This window comes from Hylobates moloch, unplaced genomic scaffold, assembly GCF_009828535.3.
Source record: "Hylobates moloch isolate HMO894 unplaced genomic scaffold, HMol_V3 SCAFFOLD_17, whole genome shotgun sequence".
Lineage (NCBI taxonomy): Eukaryota > Metazoa > Chordata > Mammalia > Primates > Hylobatidae > Hylobates > Hylobates moloch.
In genome coordinates this window covers 56,788,903-56,807,729 of record NW_026652292.1, presented here as the reverse complement: position 1 = coordinate 56,807,729, position 18,827 = coordinate 56,788,903, and the positions used below count along the sequence as shown (strand labels likewise).

At 34.7% G+C, this 18,827-nt stretch overlaps 1 long non-coding RNA gene across 1 annotated transcript; it reads left to right on the top strand.

The window, feature by feature from the left end:
- Positions 1-624: 624 nt before the first annotated feature.
- Positions 625-7,324, top strand: LOC116456567 (uncharacterized). The gene is made up of 3 exons (XR_004244747.1): positions 625-787; positions 1,558-1,756; positions 7,007-7,324. It is a non-coding gene; the product is annotated as an uncharacterized LOC116456567 (long non-coding RNA).
- Positions 7,325-18,827: the final 11,503 nt, after the last annotated feature.

Below are 18,827 nucleotides of genomic sequence, written 5' to 3'. Positions count from 1 at the left end.
TCTCTGCCTCAGCCTCATGAGTAGCTGGGATTACAGGCATGCACCACCACGCCCACCTACTTTTTGTATTTTTGGTACAGACGGGGTTTCACCATCCTGGCCAGGCTGGTCTTGAACTCCTGACCTCGTGATACACCCGCCTCGGCCTCCCAAAGTGCTGGGATTACAGGCATGAGCCACAGCATCTGGCTGTGTTGCCTTCATTTCAGTGCATTATCTGTCTCAGTGTCGGCAAATGTGACTACCAAAATTTCCAAGTTTTTTATTATCAGTTTATAAAGTCTAGCAGAAAGGAATGTCTTTACTCAAAGTTATGGAAGAAATTATATTCTACCCTCATCCCTGTAGTGAAAAAGGGTAATTAGATTCAAAAGAATAGCATGGACTAATGGTAAGAAGGAAATGGACCATCAAAGGAAATGTAGCCTGTGTAACGGAATGAATGTATAGGTCCTCCCCAAATTCATATGTTGAAATTCTAACACCAATGTGATGATATTAGGAGGTGGGACCTTTGGAAGTTGATTAGGTCATGAAGGCAGAACCTTCATGATTGTGCGTGCCCTTATTTAAAAAAAAAAACAAAAACAAACAAACAAAAAACCTAGAGACGGACATCTGTGAACCAGAAAGTTGGAACTGCATAAATAGGGATAAATTAATGTTTATGGAGAAGACAATTGAATATTGTGAAGATGTCTTTCACTAAAATGATCTATAAATTCAAAGCCATTTCTGTCAAAATCCCAGCTGTCATTTTTATAGCTGTATACACTGATATTTAAAGGTATGTGAAGACGTAAGGATGCAGTATAGTAAAACTAATTTTGAAAAAGAAGTAGAAAATTGAAGAACTGAAACTATCTAATTTCAAAACTTGTTATAAAGTCATAGCAATTAAGAGTACACTGGTGGAAGGATAGACATATAGATCAATGGAAATAAACTGAGAGTTTACAGATAAATTTTTACATCATGGTAAATAGATTTTATGCAAAGATGTCAAGAAAATTTAATGGGATTAGAAAACTCTTTAGCAAATGATAGGCTGTCGGAGAGCCACAGGCAAAACAACTTTGACCCTTACTTTAGATCATACGCATATATGTAAGGGCTAAAACTATACACAAGAATAATGATTCATGTAAAATTAAAATATAAACTGAATTCCACCAAAATTAAAAATATTTCTAATTCAAACGACATCGTTAAAAAATAAAATGACAGGCCATAGACTAAAGGGAAATAATTACAGATTCTACATCTGAGAAAAGGCTTAACGTCTGAATATGCAAAATATTTTAAAACTCCTAAAATATTTTTAAAACTCCCATTTTTTAAAATGTGCAAAAAGTTTCAACAGATATCTTAATAAAGATTATGTAAAAATAACAAACAAGTACATGAAAACTGGCTCAGTCACATTAGGAAAGTAAACATTGAAATCACCACCAGATACTACTAGACACCTACTAGATTGATTATAATATAAAGACAGACAATGCAAAGTATTTTTGAGTATGTAGATCAATTAAAACCACCATACATTTCTTGTAGGAATGTGAAATAACAGTGACACTTTGGGAAATATTTTGGCAGTTTCTTTAAAAATAAAATATAAGAAACAGAAAACCAAATACTGCACGTTCTCACTTATAAGTGGGAACTAAATGATGAGAACTCACGAGTACAAAGATGGGAACAACGCATATGGGGCCTATCAGAGGTTGGAACGTGGGAGAAGGGAGAGAATCAGGTAAAATAACTGATTGGTACTTGGCTTACTACCTGGGTGATAAAATCATCTCACAACAAACCCCATGACACAAGTTTACCTATATGACAAACCTGCATAAGTACCCCTGAACTTAAATGTAAAATTAAAACAACAACAATAATGACAAAAACCTAACTCCAAGTAAAAATCAAAGTCCAATAACATCATGCAACTACAATTACTGGTAAAACGCAAAAGGAGAAAATACTGAGTATTGAAGGGGCCAACGAGCAAATGAAACTCCTTCTGGTGAGGATGTAGATTGTTGCAATCATTTAGAAAACTGTTTCCACTTTTAGGTGTGTGCCAAATAGCAAAAAGTACATCTACACACACGAAAAAGACATGCAACAGAAAGTTTACGACAGCACAGCTCATTTTACTCAAACATCAGCAAGAATCAGAATGTTTATCAATCATGTAATAAATCAATTTTTATGTTCCTTGAATGGACTACTGTACAGCAACTGGAATGGAAAATCTACAAAAAAGCTTGAGAATATGGATAAACATTACCAACATAATGTTGAGCAAAACACTGAGCGAGGTATAAAGACTATACAACAAACAAAGGCCAAATATATATATTTGTGTGTATATATGTATATATCTTGTTTGTATATTTCATGCAATTAATGTCAAATTCCATTAATCTCTTGTAACATAAAAAGTTTTGCTTGATTTGATTTGTTCTTGTTTCAATCTTTTCTCTTTCATTTCTTTCTTTTTTTTGTCTTTCTCTTTCTTCCTCTTTTTCTTTTTAATAAGTCCATCTATCCATTTCTTTAATTCCTAGAAATACTAAATGAAAATCTCCCTATTTATTATACATATCAAATTTATTGTGCACAACAAACTTAGTTTCTTGGAACAGGCCATTTTAAAAAGTAATAGACTATTTTAAAAGAAGTTCCAGGTTTGCAGAAAAAATAAGCAGGGTAGGCAGACTTCCATATACTACCAAGCTAACCCCTCTCAACATAGTTCCCACTAATAATAGCATCTTGCATTTGGTGTGCTATGTAGTTTGGAAATTTGTCCCCATTCAAATTTCATGTTAAAATGTAATCCTCAGTGTTGCAGGGAGGACCTGGTGGGAGGTGTTTTTGTCATGGGGGAAGCTCCCTCATGAATGGCTTGGGCCAACTTCTTGGTGATGTGTGCTCTTGCTCTGAGTTCCCTAAAAATCTGGTTGTTTGAAAATGTGTGAGAAATCTCCCCTTCAGTCTCTTTCACTTGCTCCTGCTTTCTCCTTTCTACATGTGACATGTCTGTTCCTGCTTTACCTTCCACCATGATTGAAAGCTTCTTGGCTGGGCATTGTGGCTCACACCTGTAATCCCAGCACTTCGGGAGGTTGAAGCTGGCAGATGGCTTGAGTCCAGGAGCGCAAGACCAGCCTGTGCAACATGATGAGTACCTCGTCTCAGCTATCTGGGAGGTTGAGTCAGTAAGATCACCTAGGCCCAGGAGGTTGTGGCCGCATTAAGCCATGATTGTGCCATTCCACTCTAGAAAATACCAATTATTTTGGTAAAGAAAAACACAGATTTTGATTTTAATTTTGAAAGCCACACTGTGGCTTTGCTTTAGTGTACTAAATTTTGGTCTCCAAGGTTAATTCTTACTCCTATTAAATTATTTTTTCTCAATAGATTTTACACTGTTGGTGGGACTGTAAACTAGTTCAACCATTGTGGAAGACAGTGTGGTGATTCCTCAAGGATCTAGAACTAGAAATACCTTTTGACCCAGCCATCCCATTACTGGGCATATACCCAAAGGATTATAAATCATGCTACTATAAAGACACGTGCACATGTATGTTTATTGTGGCACTATTTACAATAGCAAAGACTTGGAACCAACCCAAATGTCCATCAATGCAGGACTGGATTAAGAAAATGTGGTACATATACACCATGGAATACTATGCATCCATAAAAAAGGATGAGCTCACGTCCTTTGTAGGGACATGGATGAAGCTAGAAACCATCATTCTGAGCAAACTATCACAAGGACAGAAGACCAAATGCCACATGTTCTCACTCATAGGTGGGAATTGAACAATGAGAACACTTGGACACAAGGTGGGGAACATCACACACCAGGGCCTGTGGTGGGGTGGGGGGAGTGGGGAGGGATAGCATTAGAAGATATACTTAATGTAAATGTAAGAGAGTTAATGTTAATGTAAATGTAATGTAATGTAAGAGAGTTATTTCTCTCTTACATTACATTAACTCTTAATGTTAATGTAAGAGAGTTATTTCTCTCTTATCTCCCTAACCTCTATATCTTTGGCCTTATGAGCGGCCATAACTCCTGCCTATTTGTCAAATTAATTGGATGATTACTCCCTTTTCCAAGTTATTAATAAACTCTAATATTGACTGCATCCAGAAAAGATTAGCAGTGCCCTTGCCGGGTGCTACCTCTGTGAAATGAAAGAGGCTGTAACTCCTGATCTCTAACCTCCCTTCCTTTCTGATCTTCCTTTTCCTCATTACTAACCTCTCCCTCTCAGCTATTTTTTTTTTTCACTTTCAAAAAGAATTTCATGCCCTGAGAGGTTTGTGTGTCTATAGAAGTTTTCTTTAGAAATCAGTTCAAACCACTTACCTGTCATCGTTTTTGTTAATTCTCGTGGTTCACTGTAATGTCTCCAAGTAGCAAGTTCTATATTGATAGTCCCATTTTGCATTGAATCTGAAGAATAAGGAGACAAAGTACACTTTTAAGGACACATCACAAGAGAAAAATAGAATTAGGAATAAACTTAGGTTTCTGAATTGATTCTTCAACAGTTATTTATTGTATCTCTTTTATAAAGGCTCAAGTATAACAGAAAGCATCCCTTTGACCTTTTCCCAAATAAAATGTATGATGTTTCGGTAAGCACAGAAAGAGACATAAGATATTACTAGCACTGCTGTATTATTAAAATAATAGGAAAATTTATTTCGTATGCTTCTGCTTTTATTTCCATGTCTAATCAGTAATTAAATACTGTATGTGTAGAACTCACTAGTTCCACATTTCTCCTTATTTTGCCAAAACTTTGTTGGGAAACTCTGACTAGGTTGAAATAAAAAAATAAATCAAAATGTTACTTGTTAGCTGTTGAATAACTACCAATACTTGGTAAATTTAAAAGTAGTTTTTCCCCAAAAGTTTCATACTTGAAGCAAAAATTATGTTTTACTTGCATAATTTAGATTAAATAAAATATTTTCATATGCATTCTCTTAATCTGAGCACCTTTTTGAAATTCATATAATCATTCACATTTTATAAATGAGGAAATTGGGGTCAGATAGTTTAAATAATTTTTAAGAGTTAAGGATGTCTTAATCCTTAAATAAAAGAACTAAAATAAAAATCCCGATGTTCTTGCTCCAAGTCAGTTAACATTGGCATGTTCATCGGAATAATACTTACTAAGGGTTTACGATATGCCAGGAACTATTTTAACGTTTTATGTGTAATTGTCTCATTTAATAATTAAAAGCACTAAATAAAATAACTATAAGTAATATTCTAGGCTTACAAGTGAAAAATTATAGGTACTAATTCCATAGCTAGTTGAGAGTTAAGATGGGTATACAATTGACGTCTCTGCTCCATAGCTAGTTAATTCCATACTAATTCCATAGCTAGTTGAGGGTTAAGATGGGTCACCCCATAGCATGACATTCACTTTCTGTTAGTTCCTGACACTAATTAAACCAAAAAGGATCAAGAATTTAATGTATATTTTATTTAATTAAGGCCAACATAGAGCAGCTGCTTTTCACTTTTCAGAAACCCTCCTGTATATTCTATACATTGTAAGTCAGGGGAGTGACTTCATTGCCTAATTTACCAAGGTGTGGTCTGCAGAGCAGTAGCAGTAAGTTCACCTAAGAGATTATGGGAAAGGTAGCACCTCAGCCCTCGCCTTCCAGAACTATTGCAGCATCACAGTTGTCATTTGAATAATACTCCCAGGTGATTCTATGTGGATGTTAAAATTTAGAAAGTATTGCCTTAGTGTACCAACAATGACCAAAAACAATTTTGAAAATTACAGATATAGTTAAGAATTTTTTTAATTTACTTTTTTTTAGATTAGGTTTGTGGCTATTTATAAATATAAAATATCTTTGCTCATCGTATCTTTGAACTTTGTAATGTTCCATGGTTTTATATATTTAAAATAAATTTGAGAAAACTAATTTTACATTAAGATGTATTGACCCTACTTTTTCTTTTGTCTTTTAGATTTCACTTATAAAGTCCCATTCAGGTTTAATGTATTGTTGACAAAAATACTTTGCATGTATCAGCAAATTGTGCTACCTTTTTGAGAAATCGGAAGGGAGATATTAGCTTAGTAAACTTGAAGAACAAATTAGAAACTTGTTTCCTAGGGAACATCTAAAATCATATGCAAGAAAATCATGAGAGATAATACGTATAAGCCAAACTCTTCTTCTCTTTTTTTTCTTTGAGACGGAGCCTTGCTCTGTCGCCCAGGCTGGAGTGCGGTGGTGCGATCTCTGCTCACTGCAAGCTCCACCTCTCGAGTTCACGCCATTCTCCTCCCTCAGCCTCCGGAGTAGCTGGGATTACAGGTGCCCGCCACCACGCCCGGCTAATTTTTTTTGTATTTTTAGTAGAGACGGGGTTTCACCGTCTTAGCCAGGATGGTCTCGATCTTCTAACCTCGTGATCCACCCGCCTCGGCCTCTCAAAGTGCTGGGATTACCGGCGTGAACCACCGCTCCCGGCCGAGCCAAACTCCTTGTTTGAATATTACTGTACAGTCATAGAGTATCTGTATAGTCATAATTTTTTACTCACCTTAACTTTGTGTTATAAGTTAACACGGTCAGAGGAAGTGCTGTCTAAAAATATGTGATTTGCATCTGTTTAGAAAAAATAAAGAAGTCCCACATATACACTTATGTCCTTGTAAAGCTGGACATCTAAAGAAAAAAATATGTTCTTTAAAATGAGAGAAAAAAGTTGAAAATTTCAGTCCAGTTGAATACAAAATATTTCTCCAATCCACTCTACCACTGAGGCTATGAATGTACGTTACATCTCTAAATGTAAGGAGATTTAGTTTTATACATTACATTTTTAAGTTTTTTGTTTTGTGTCATTTTGAAGGGTTACAGAATTTAAGAGAGTATATCACCTGTTAAAATAAGACTAGTGTTCTGTCTACATTTTCGCCCTCAGGCAACAAGTTGACAAATGGACAGGAATTCACCTCTGAGAGTTTCATAAGCTGGTATTGTCCTGACATTGCAAAGCGTTTACCACAAAAATCCTGTACATCCATCACGCAGGGCCAGCGTTTGCCTGATTCTAATTCCACTGACACTGAAATCTACAGCTCTCTGTGAGTCATTTATCACACTTATTAAAATGTTCCATTGTGAATTGGAATAGCAACTCACTATTATTTCAGAATGCTGCCCGAGGGGCATTCTATGCAGCAAATCTTAATGCTTTATTGAAATAGTAGTTTGGTTTTAATAAATGATTCTTTGCAAAGGTATCTTGCTTTCATTATGAAAGGTGATGTTCGCTTTCTAAATCTGGCATCCTTGCCTAAGATTATATAGATATCTCAGTTTAATATTGCATTTTCCTGCCCTAAATAGTCCGTCCCTAACATTTGAACAATGATATGTCAATTAGATTAATTAGACTATTGTGTAAGAAGTATCTTTTAAAATTCTCTTTGAAGTGGAGTCAAATTACCAACATACACTGAAGAACTTTGAAATAACAGATACATTTCATATGAATAAAAATAAATTTTTTCATAAGAAAGGAGGCATTTTCACAATAGATAGAGCAGAACGTTTTTGAATAGAACTTACTATTTTGTACAGCAGACTTTCTCCCACATCAAGATTTGTTATTTTTTTTTTTTTTAGAAACCTTTGACTACATCAGTGCCCACTCCAAAATTCTCTCTCTCTCTCATATTCACTCTTGCTGTCTATTATTTGCTCATGGTGACATGGTGAATAGCACTATCTATTTGACATCTGACTAGAAAATGAAAAATAAGTAATTTTGTAAAAGTTTTAATTCCCTTTTTCCCACTTGAAGTTTCAGTCACTGTAAATTCAAAACAATAGATACTCCTTTACTTTGGAAAGAAGCAAGATTGACGTAACTTAAAACAACATATAACAGTATAGTTGGTATAAATTCATGGTGTTTCCTTTGACAGTTGAAACAGGACATTATGTATTTTCATACTTATTTTCCCTCATTAGACAATACAATCATCAAACTATAGGCTAAATTATTTAACCATGGCTGCACAGCAAATAAGAAGCGATAAAAAATGCAGCTTTAACAGAGAAATCTTAAATCCTATCCCTGATGCTAAATTGTGCTTCTCAACCTTGACATGTTCCTTTAAATACCTGCTTATTCTTTCTTTTTAGTCAGGAAAATTGACTTGGAGACTAACTATATATATATATAGTTGAATATATATATACATATATATTCAAATCTGACCCAGTAACTTTATAGCAATTTAACATCCTGAACCATAGGAGATTTAAAGTTTGAAAGTGACCTTAATTTTTTTTGCCCTGCCATCTGATAATTCTGAAATATCTATATGAAAAATTTACAGGGGAGTATGATCCCCATCTATAGCTATAAGCAAGAAAAATGGCATATGATTAGATTTCTTATGCTAGACAGCAAGAAGAATGTTAGAATCTTTGTGTCTGAATGAAAGTGACTCAGACTTCTGCAACCATTAAATCACCACTTTAGTCTCCATTTTTAACATGTTTTTGGTAATCAAAGTGGAGAAACACTGGATTTTGTTTTAGAAGATTGCCATCTATATACTGTGATTTCAAGAGTGTCTCATAAATGTGGGAGAAAAAAAGAATCTGTATGCACAGAGCGCTCTTTTTTTTCAGAATAAACATTTGAAAATGGATCTAGAAATTGTCATAAAGATTCCACTGATTTGCCCTTTTTTCTCAGGAGAATATCCAACAGTGCCAAAGCTAAATTAAAAAATAATAATAATCTGAAGAAAAGATGGGCATAGACTGCCCATAATGAAGCCCCTGTGCTGATTAGCAAAATCAATTCTATTGTTTTAACTCCCATTTTCTGAAATCTGACTTTTAAGAAGGAGGAGAAATTCCAAAACCTTGCACAATTCTGACACATATACACTCCATCACATGGGAAAACTAAATCACAGAGCATGTGATATTCTGTTTATACAAAGGTCTGACCATAAACACTGGCAGTAACCACAACTGATTTATTAGAGAAGATGCTGGGTAGATAATTACCCAGGGTTCAAAAACAATTACCAAATGAGAAAGGATTCTGTCATCTTTTCTGAACAGATAAGGTATATCTAAAAATTGATTTTAAGAAAACAATTATTTTTCCAATCATAATAATTTTAATAGGATGAATTAATTACTTATTTTATACTCCAAAAAAGGTGGCTGCAGTGTGTATTTCCAGTTGCACCACTTTAAATCTGTTAAGTTGAAATCTTATTTTCTTTCCAGCTGCACATACTCAAGACTGAGAACAGTTGAATGGTGATGGCTTTAAGTTATAGCTAATGAAATACCTGAAAGAAAATGAGAATTTAAGCAAAACAAAAACGAAAACCTGAAAATAGAAAAAAAAAAGAAAGGTACTCTAAATTGATGCTGAAGATTGATTCATAATATCTTTCATGTAAATTCTTATTATATAAATAATAATAATGCCCAGTGATGTCTTGTTTTTAAATAACTAACCACTACAATTACTACCATTAAAAATATTTGATAGCTTTACTAGGAGCACACAAATCTCCTCATATAGTGTAATATATTTTCCCAACTCTGTTTCTAATTTAAAACTCATAGAAGTTTAGCCTTTGTGTTTTCTGTTAAATAACATTAGTTGGAGAAAATAATTTAATTGATTGTAAATATCAATACGGGGGAGGATTTTTAAAAGGTATGTTTTTCATGTTTCTGTTTCAAAATAAACATCTATATGAAGAAACTCACGTGCCAGGCATTAATTGCCCTGTTAAGGTAGTATAAATAACTGAGTATATTTCAATTTATGTAAATCTTACATAAACAAAGGCCAAATAATGGTTAATATTAAATTACAATAAAAGGGTGGGCTTTTGAGAAAGTTCTAGTGCTTTTGTTTGTGCTTCATCATACATTAAATATAATGAAATATTTACTTATTATCTTTGAGCCTCATCAATTTTTTGTAGAGATTTATTTATGTTAGCACATGGAAAATGACTAGACCTGTGTCTAATATGTGCTTAGTAAACTCCCAAGATATGCATTACAAATAAATTCAAATGACTAATTGTTAAACTGGAAAATTTTTTTAAATCAGATTTTCAGTCTTGATAAAAGCCTACAGCATACAGATACAGCAATGTTCAGGACAAATGCATAGCTTAGATTTTTATACTAATGAAAAATAAAATAATTTTTTTAACCTTCTTGGAGAAGTTAAAAGATAATATATTGCATTGCCATTCCCTTGCCTATCTGGATGGTGTTTAATTGATAAACTATGGAGATTAAAAATTCAAAATCACATGTCCCTTTGTTTATTAATTTTATTTCTAGGAATGTAAATACACTTACACATAATAATGACATATGTTAAAAGATATTAATTGTGCCATTTATGGCAATTATTTTGTTATTTTCTAGGTTTAGTGAGTTATGATCAGAAATGTGTATCTGTCTACTTTTTAAATTTTGTTGGATTTATTTTTATAATAGAGAAAATATTTTTAATATTTATTATATATTATGTATTATATATTTTATTATTTTTATACTTTAAAATATGTTTTAAATATTAAAAAAATTCTCTGGAAACTGGAAATGAATTCTGGTCTTCTTTTAAATGTATGATACTTGATATGTCTTATATAGATTTACCTCAATAATCAGTTAACATATATTAATATAAACAAGTGCTAAACATTTTGCTGTTTCTGTGGACATTTCATCACCTAAGAAAATTTAAAATTAGAGTTGAATTTTATAACTTTCATGAAATTTTCTGTTAGAAATAAGGCATTAACACCCAATTCATTCTTTATTGTGTTGAAATTATGTATGTTAAGAAATACTCTGTCCTGGTAGAAACTTATTTAGTTATTATGAAAAAATTTAGATGAATTTTAAAAAGAATTTATAAATGTATTAAGTTAAAAATGTGCTGAGAGAAACTTCTATAGTGACTGACACTCAAAAGCTATTGCATTTGTCACACTATAAATTAATATGTTGTATTCTCACTCATAAAAATTAAGGAAAAAATACATCTATTTGCTCTACTCTATTGGAAGGCCAGGTATACAGATATAATTATACAGTGTTTAAGATTTGGGGGATTTGAGAGAAAACTTGGGTTGGTGCCCAGATTTCACAGTTTATTAAAAATAATGGGGAATATGCCTAATCTCTCTAAACCTCAGTTACCTCGTTGGTTTGCTTAAGAATTAGCAAAAATAACATGTTAACAATCCTAGTTGTGCCCAACATGCCAATTTTTTCAGAGTTAAAAGTATGTAGATCTATCAACTCGATTTAGCCTATTTTTACGTTATTCAGATGTTTTAAATACTTTTTGTTCACTTATATAAAGCTGTGAGAGCTAAATTTAATGTTCCTTCTTTAAGTGTTTTTTTTCTATTTTTCCTCATAGTATAAGCTTCACATATATACATAAAGTTTTGCTCATATATATTATATAATGGTAAGTTTTATGCTTCATAGATATTCTAGGATTTTTCATTTTGGGATATATACTTAGTCATTAAAAAATAAACATTTTATTTTAAATAAAAATTTTTCCCCTGATTATAATTTAGCTTCATTTAAAGTGAATCTTCATTTAAGTGAATCTTAAATTTCAGGTTTTTATTTGCCTAGTATGACTTTGCTCATTTTAAAATTTTCAGTTTTCCTTATCTGTTTTTGTGTTATCTTTTAATGTAACATACAAACAGGTTTTCTTTATAACTCCTTTTATTTCTTTTCTAGAGATAGGTTTACCCTAGGGATAGGTTTATCCCAGTTATCTTAATTATTGTCACAGATATACTTGACAGTCTCATTTGATATTTATTCTGTGCATTATCTTTTTTGTAATAATTGTTTTGTTAATTTTCTTTAAAAATTTTATTATATGGCCTGTGTTTTCTATTTTTTTCTCTAAGTATATTTTTGGGAACTCTGTAAGGCTTTCAGAATTTGTGTTTTTCACTGTCTTTTGTGTCTGACTTTTAGTTTGGCTGAATATAAACATTTTTGTTACATTTCTTTTCTTTCATTCTTCTTTCCTTCCTTTTGTTCTTCATTTTTTCCCTTTATTTCTTTTTCTTCCTTTTATTAGACCTTTGTAAAAATTTCTTTGTTATCTTCCCGAAATGATATTTACTTTAGATTAGTTTAATAAAATATTATTTGATTATTTTCTCTTTATGGATGATTTGAAAGTTTGCTTAGTTGCTAAAACATTTCTTAGCTTTCATAATGATTACTTTTATTTGGAAATATCTCACAGTTGATGGTTCTGAATCAATATTTTGGGAGTTTGTCTTACTTTTATTTTATAAGTAGTTCTTGAATTATACAGTATACTAAAATTTTTGAATAAACCAATTATGTATATACCAAATCTTATTTACCTGTCTTCTACTTGAGGCACTTATCTGTTTCATATAATTATGGCTTTATTTTAAATTTTTCTATCATTTGTCTTTGATTACTTATTCACACCTTTTTTACTTGTTTTGTCAACTTTAGATTAAATCTTTCAACCACATAACTCGTGTGAAATGATATTTGCATACCAGCTCTTCTCTTAACTCCATCCCAGTGGCTGTCTTCTCACTTTCACTCTTATATTGTTGACATGTGTTAGCTGGAACCAGCTCTAACAATTGTGGCTGTAATTTAGTTCTCCATGCTTTTCCAAGGGAAAGACTGTAGCAATTGAAAATCAATCTCTATTATTTGCATGATCATGATTATATAATTATATTTCACTGCATAATCAAATAATATACTATTATATTTTTCATATATATATGTTATTTTCATTATTAGTGCTTCTGTAATTTGAAATTGCCTTCATTTTCTTCCTGCAATAATTTGTTTCACTATTGCTTCAAGTCTTATCATGCAATTCTTAAGAGTCTGATTTTTTGAGATACCTCTCTCCCACTTTTGTCCCCCTGACAGCTTTGCTCAAAACACACTGCTCTTCCTCAGAAAAATATAAAACTATCTTCACTTTATTGCTTGATTGAGTCAACTGTTATGGTTATTTTATAGCCTTATTTTGCTACTCTATATTCTCAAATTCTCAAGGTAATTTCTTGAGAATTTCTCAAGGTAATTTTGGAAAATACCAAATGGTATTCTCCAAATGCATGGAAAATAAAGTTTTGAATCCTTGCTTATCTGAAAATGAATTGATTCTGTCTTCACCCTTAATTTCTGTCCCAATTATCTATTTCTAAATAAACAACCTCCCACCTTGTGTGATGAAACAACCATTTAATATGTCACCATTCTGTGGGTCTAGAATTTTTTAGGACTCCACAATGACTTATTTTTAGTTTAGAATGCTTGCTGCTTCAGATGGGGCACCAAATCTGTACTTGAATTCTTAGATCATTTCAACTTGCTTTATTTTTTTCTGCATTCAGCAACTTCTGATTTACCCTTCATTTTTTTTTTATGGCACTATATTGTCTTTCTCCTTTTTCTGAGTTGTGGATATTTCAGCTTTTTAATAAATTTTGTGTTTCTGCATTGTGTTCTTATTGTATAATGGAAATTTATTCCTTTTTAAAAAAATTGTGGTGGTATTTGGTTAAAAAAATTTATTTTCTTGGTGACTTTTTTATGGATGTTCTTTATCTGCCAAAGTAGTTATTTTTTCCCACCTTTCTGCCTGTTTATTTCTTTTTTTCCTTGTTATATATGTATAGATCCATTTCAGTTTGTTTAATTTTTGGCATTCTTTTGAATGAGATAAGTTCTGACTGGACCAGCTATTAGTAAAAGGTTCATACTGGGGAAAGGCGAGTACCCTGTTATACGGGATCTGGAATTCTTCTTATGCTATCAGGTTGTTTGTGTGATTTATGTACCATAGCCTTCACTTCTTGTGGTCAAACTAATAGACACAGCACCATAGCCCACAGATATTTTTCGCTTAGCAGGTGACTATTATGGACACTCAGCAGAGTAAATCTAAAGAACGAGAATAAGGAAGTTTCCCATCTTTGTTACAGTGGCATTTAACATCAGCTTAAAATCTGATAATTACTCTCTAAAGGATTTAGGGATCTTCATGACATCTGTGATGCTCAGAGTAAATCTCTTTTTTGTTTTGACATTAATGGAGGCCTGTGACATTCCTGTTTCCTTTATTTTTCATTCTAGCTGGTCTTGTCAGTGGTGAGCATGTCCAGAGTCAGTGGTCATCCTTATCTATAGATAAGCAGATTTACCCAGGGTAAGAAGGTAGACAGACCAGCTAGGACCACCAGACCTTATTATACACATGTTTATTTTAGCAATATTAAACATAACACTAAAAACAGAAAACCCCAAGCAACAGATTAATAGATTTGACTGTGAATACTTGAAAGATTAAGAGAAAATGATAAATCATAAAATTTGAAATACATGTATATTTGTATAGGAATTATTAATTACACCAGAGAAAAATGATAATGTATGTATCTTATATGAAAATAATTTAGTGGCTGAGTGTGGTGGCTCATGCCTGTAATCCAAGCACTTTGAGAGGCTGAGGCTGGTGGATCACTCGAGGTCCAGAGTTCCAGGACAGCCTGGCCAACATGGCAAAACTCCATCTCTACTAAAAATAAAAAAATTTGCCTGGCATGGTGGCACATGCCTGTAACATCAGTTACTTGGGAGGCTGAGGCAGGAGAATCACTTGAACCCAGGAGCAGGAGATTGCAGTGAGCCAAGATCATGACACTGCACTCCAGCCTGGGGGACAGAGCAAGACACTGTCTCAAAAAAAAAAAAAAAAAAAGAAAAAGAAAAAGAAGAAATATAAACGTTCAATTCAGATAAAAGGCTTTGTGTTTGTGCTTAATTGCACCAGCGCTGAACCAAATATACATCAAAATGTAAATAATATGTAATTTTAAAAATTCGATCAAATATTCAAGGGTACCATGTATAAATTGCTGATTAAAATACAAGTCAATTCAGCCATGTACATGAATCTCTACAAATATTTATAATATTTTACTGAATAATTCAACCTAGGATTCTAGTCAGAAAATGTTTGGCCTCGTTCAGATAGGGTAATCAGTTGTAGCCTCTCTGAAATTTAAATGAAGAACTTTTCTATTGAAAAACTAGTAACTTTCAAAAAGTGGGGAATTCCAAGGAAATATTCGATGTCCTTTTTAATGCATTCTCAGTATGAGATTTAATAATTCCGCAAGAATTATGCCTTCTTGAGACAATCGCTCTCTTGTGCTTCAAGATAAATAAGAGCTCTCCTGTCACCCTACCCTGTGGTCCACATTTATTTAATTTTTTTCTCTATTTAAAAATCTCCAGTGGCTGGCAAGATGGCCGAATAGGAACAGCTCCAGTCTGCACCTCCCAGCAAGATCAACACAGAAGGCAGGTGATTTCTGCCTTCCCAACTGAGGTACCTGGCTCATCTCATTGGAACTGGTTAGACAGTGGATGCAGCCCACAGAGGGCAAGCCAAAGCATGGTGGGGCATTGCCTCACCCTGGAAGTGCAAAGGTTCAGGGAACTCCCTCCACTAGCCAAGGAAAGCTGTGAGGGACTGTGCCGTGAGGAAGGGTGCATTTCAGCCCAGATACTATGCTTTTCCATGGTCTTTGCAACCCACAGTCCAGGAGATTCCCTTGGGTGCCTACACCACTAGGGCCCTGGGTTTCAAGCACAAACCTGGGCGGCCTTTTGGGCAGACACTGAGCTAGCTGCAAGAGTTTTTTTTTCATACCCCAGTGGTGCCTGGAACAGCAGTGAGACAGAATCGTTGACTCCCCTGGAAAGGGGGCTGAAGCCAGGAAGCCAAGTGGCCTAGCTCAGCAGGTCCCAGCCCCATGGAGCCCAGCAAGCTAAGATCCACTGGCTTGAAATTCTTGCTGCCAGCATAGCAGTCTGAAGCCAACCTGGGATGCTGGAGCTGGGTGTGAACAGGGGCATTTGCCATTACTGAGACTTGAGTAGGCGGTTTTCTCCACACAGTTTAAACAAAGCTGCCTGGAAATTCAAACTGGGCAGAGCCCATCTCAGCTCAGCAAAGATGCTGCAGCTATACTGCCTCTCTAGATTCCTCCTTTCTGGGCAGGGCATCTCTGAAAGAAAGGCAGCAACCTCAGTAAGGGACTTGTAGATAAAACTCCCATTTCCCTGGGTCAGAGCACCTGGGGGAAGGGGCAGCTGTGGGCGCAGCTTCAGCAGTCTTAACCGTTCCTGCCTGCCAGCTCTGAAGAGAGGAGTGGATCTCCCAGCACAGTGCTTGAGCTCTGCTAAGGGACAGGCTGCCTCGTCAAGTGGGTCCCTGACTCCTGTGCCTCCTGACCGGGAGATATGTCCCAGTAGGGGTCAACAGACACCTCCTAAAGGAGAGCTCTGGCTGGCATCTTGTGGGTGCCCCTCTGGGACAAAGCTTCCAGAGAAAGGAACAGGCAGCAATATTTGCTCTTCTGTAGCCTCCACCGGTTATAACCAGGCAAACAGGGTCTGGAGTGGACCTCCAGGAAACTCCAGCAGACCTGCAGCAGAGAGGCCTGACTCATGGAAGGAAAATTAACAAACAGAAAGGAATAGGATTGACATCAACAAGAATGTCCACACAGAAACCCCAACCAAAGATTACCAACATCAAAGGCCAAAGGTAGATACACCCACAAAGATGAGGAAAAACCAGTGCAAAAAGGCCGAAAATTCCAAAAACCAGAATGCCCCCTTTTCTCCTCCAAAGGATCATGACTTCTTGCCAGCAAGGAAACAAAACTGGACAGAGAATGAGTTTGATGAATTGACAGAAGTAGGCGTCAGAATGTGGATAATAACAAACTCCTCTGAGCTAAAGGAGCATGTTCTAACTCAATGCAAGGAAGCTAAGAAGCTTGAAAAAAGGTTAGAGGAATTGCTAACTAGAATAACCAGTTTAGCAACAAACATAAATGACCTGATGGAACTGAAAAACACAGCACAAGAACTTCGTGAAGCATACACAAGTATCAACAGCCAAGTCGATCAAGTGGAAGAAAGGATATCAGAGACTGAAGATCAACTTAATAAAATAAAACATGAAGACAAGATTAGAGAAAAAAGAATGAAAAGGAACAAAGCCTCCAAGAAATATGGGACTATGTGAAAAGACCAAACCTATGTTTGATTGGTGTATCCGAAAGTGATGGGAAGAATGGAACCAAGTTGGAAAACACTGCCCCAAATAGCACTCCTGATTCAGTTACAAGTGCCATCTTTGTGTATCTATTTACCTGTTGCTTCTAGGGTCTCTTGAGCAAGTAGACAATGCTCCTGAGTCAGGAACTGGTAAGATAGTTGAAGCTGAAAAAGGTTCCGCACTATTAGCCTTTGATTCACAGGATATTCGCACTTTCTTAATTTATGGAATGAAGACAGTGCAATCTGGTACACTCTGGAAGTTACACTGGCAGTTACAATGAATTTGATATTTCTCTCTAATTCTTAGATAAGCACAAGGGCACATCATCAAGTCAAATGCCTTGAAGGCTTTAAAGTAGCACACTGAGTATAGGTTACCCATAACATAAGTGGGGCACGGAAGGAGTAGACTATCACCACTGAACTGCCTTTCTCTGTCTTATTTTTCTCCTGGTATTAACAGGGAGGATGGACATTGAATTAGTGACTGGTAATAGACAAGTTCCTTCTTACAAACTTTGGTAATTCTTAGAGAAAGGCAATGAGCTCAGACATTGGCAACTCTTTATAGGTTCAAACTAAAAACAGGATTTTAGCTTTTTAAGGGGTGGTCATGCCCGTAATCCAGATTTGGAGGCCAGGGGGAGACAAGGTCGGAGTGATCATCCTGGTAACAGGTGAAACCCCGTCTCTATAAAATACAAAAATAGCCGGGGTGTGGGGGCCTGTAGTCCAGTATCAGAGTTGAGGAGAGAAGGTGAACCGGAGGGGTTGAGTGACCGAGTCGCCACTGCACCCACCTGGGTGACAGGAGTCCCGCCTAAGTGTTACTCCCAGTTAGTATATTAATTAATATATAACTTTCATTCTTTACCTTGTTATAAATGTTAAGTTAAAATATGAGATTACTTATAATGCAAATTATCTCAAAGGAAACTGTGGCTTATATAACCAGTTAACTATTTCACAAACAATTCCACATATTCAATAAACAATTTTATATATTTTACAACATGCAGGGCAGCTTGTGAAAAAGCACTTCTTTAAGGTAAGAGTAAAAGTCTTAATAAATGAATATTATAAATAGCAGAAAACAAAATGCTAAATAACAATAAAATAGCTCAAGAGATGTGGTACAACCTAAGATCATCACTAGGGTATCAGTTAGGCCCTGAAAAGGCCTTCCACTTTAAGAAGAAATCATTTCATTTTCCACTCAGAAAGCAATTTCCTATTTTTAAAACTGCAGGTCTAGCTTTGACATTAAACTAATATATATTGATTCATATCTCTCTGGTTATACTAGAGAATATTGATTCTTATGTTAAAAAAATTATCGACACCCTTATCACAGTGTTCCTGAAATTAATATTTTAACATTTGCAAGAAAGCACTAATCTATTAATCAGTAGATTAATATTCCAACCTCAAAATTCACATTTGTGGGAAAAGGGTAGAGAGAGAAGACCTCCAGAATATTATAGAATTTTATGCTCTTCAACTTTTCCTCTTTCTGTGCAATCATTTGTCCTTTGGGCTCTTACTGT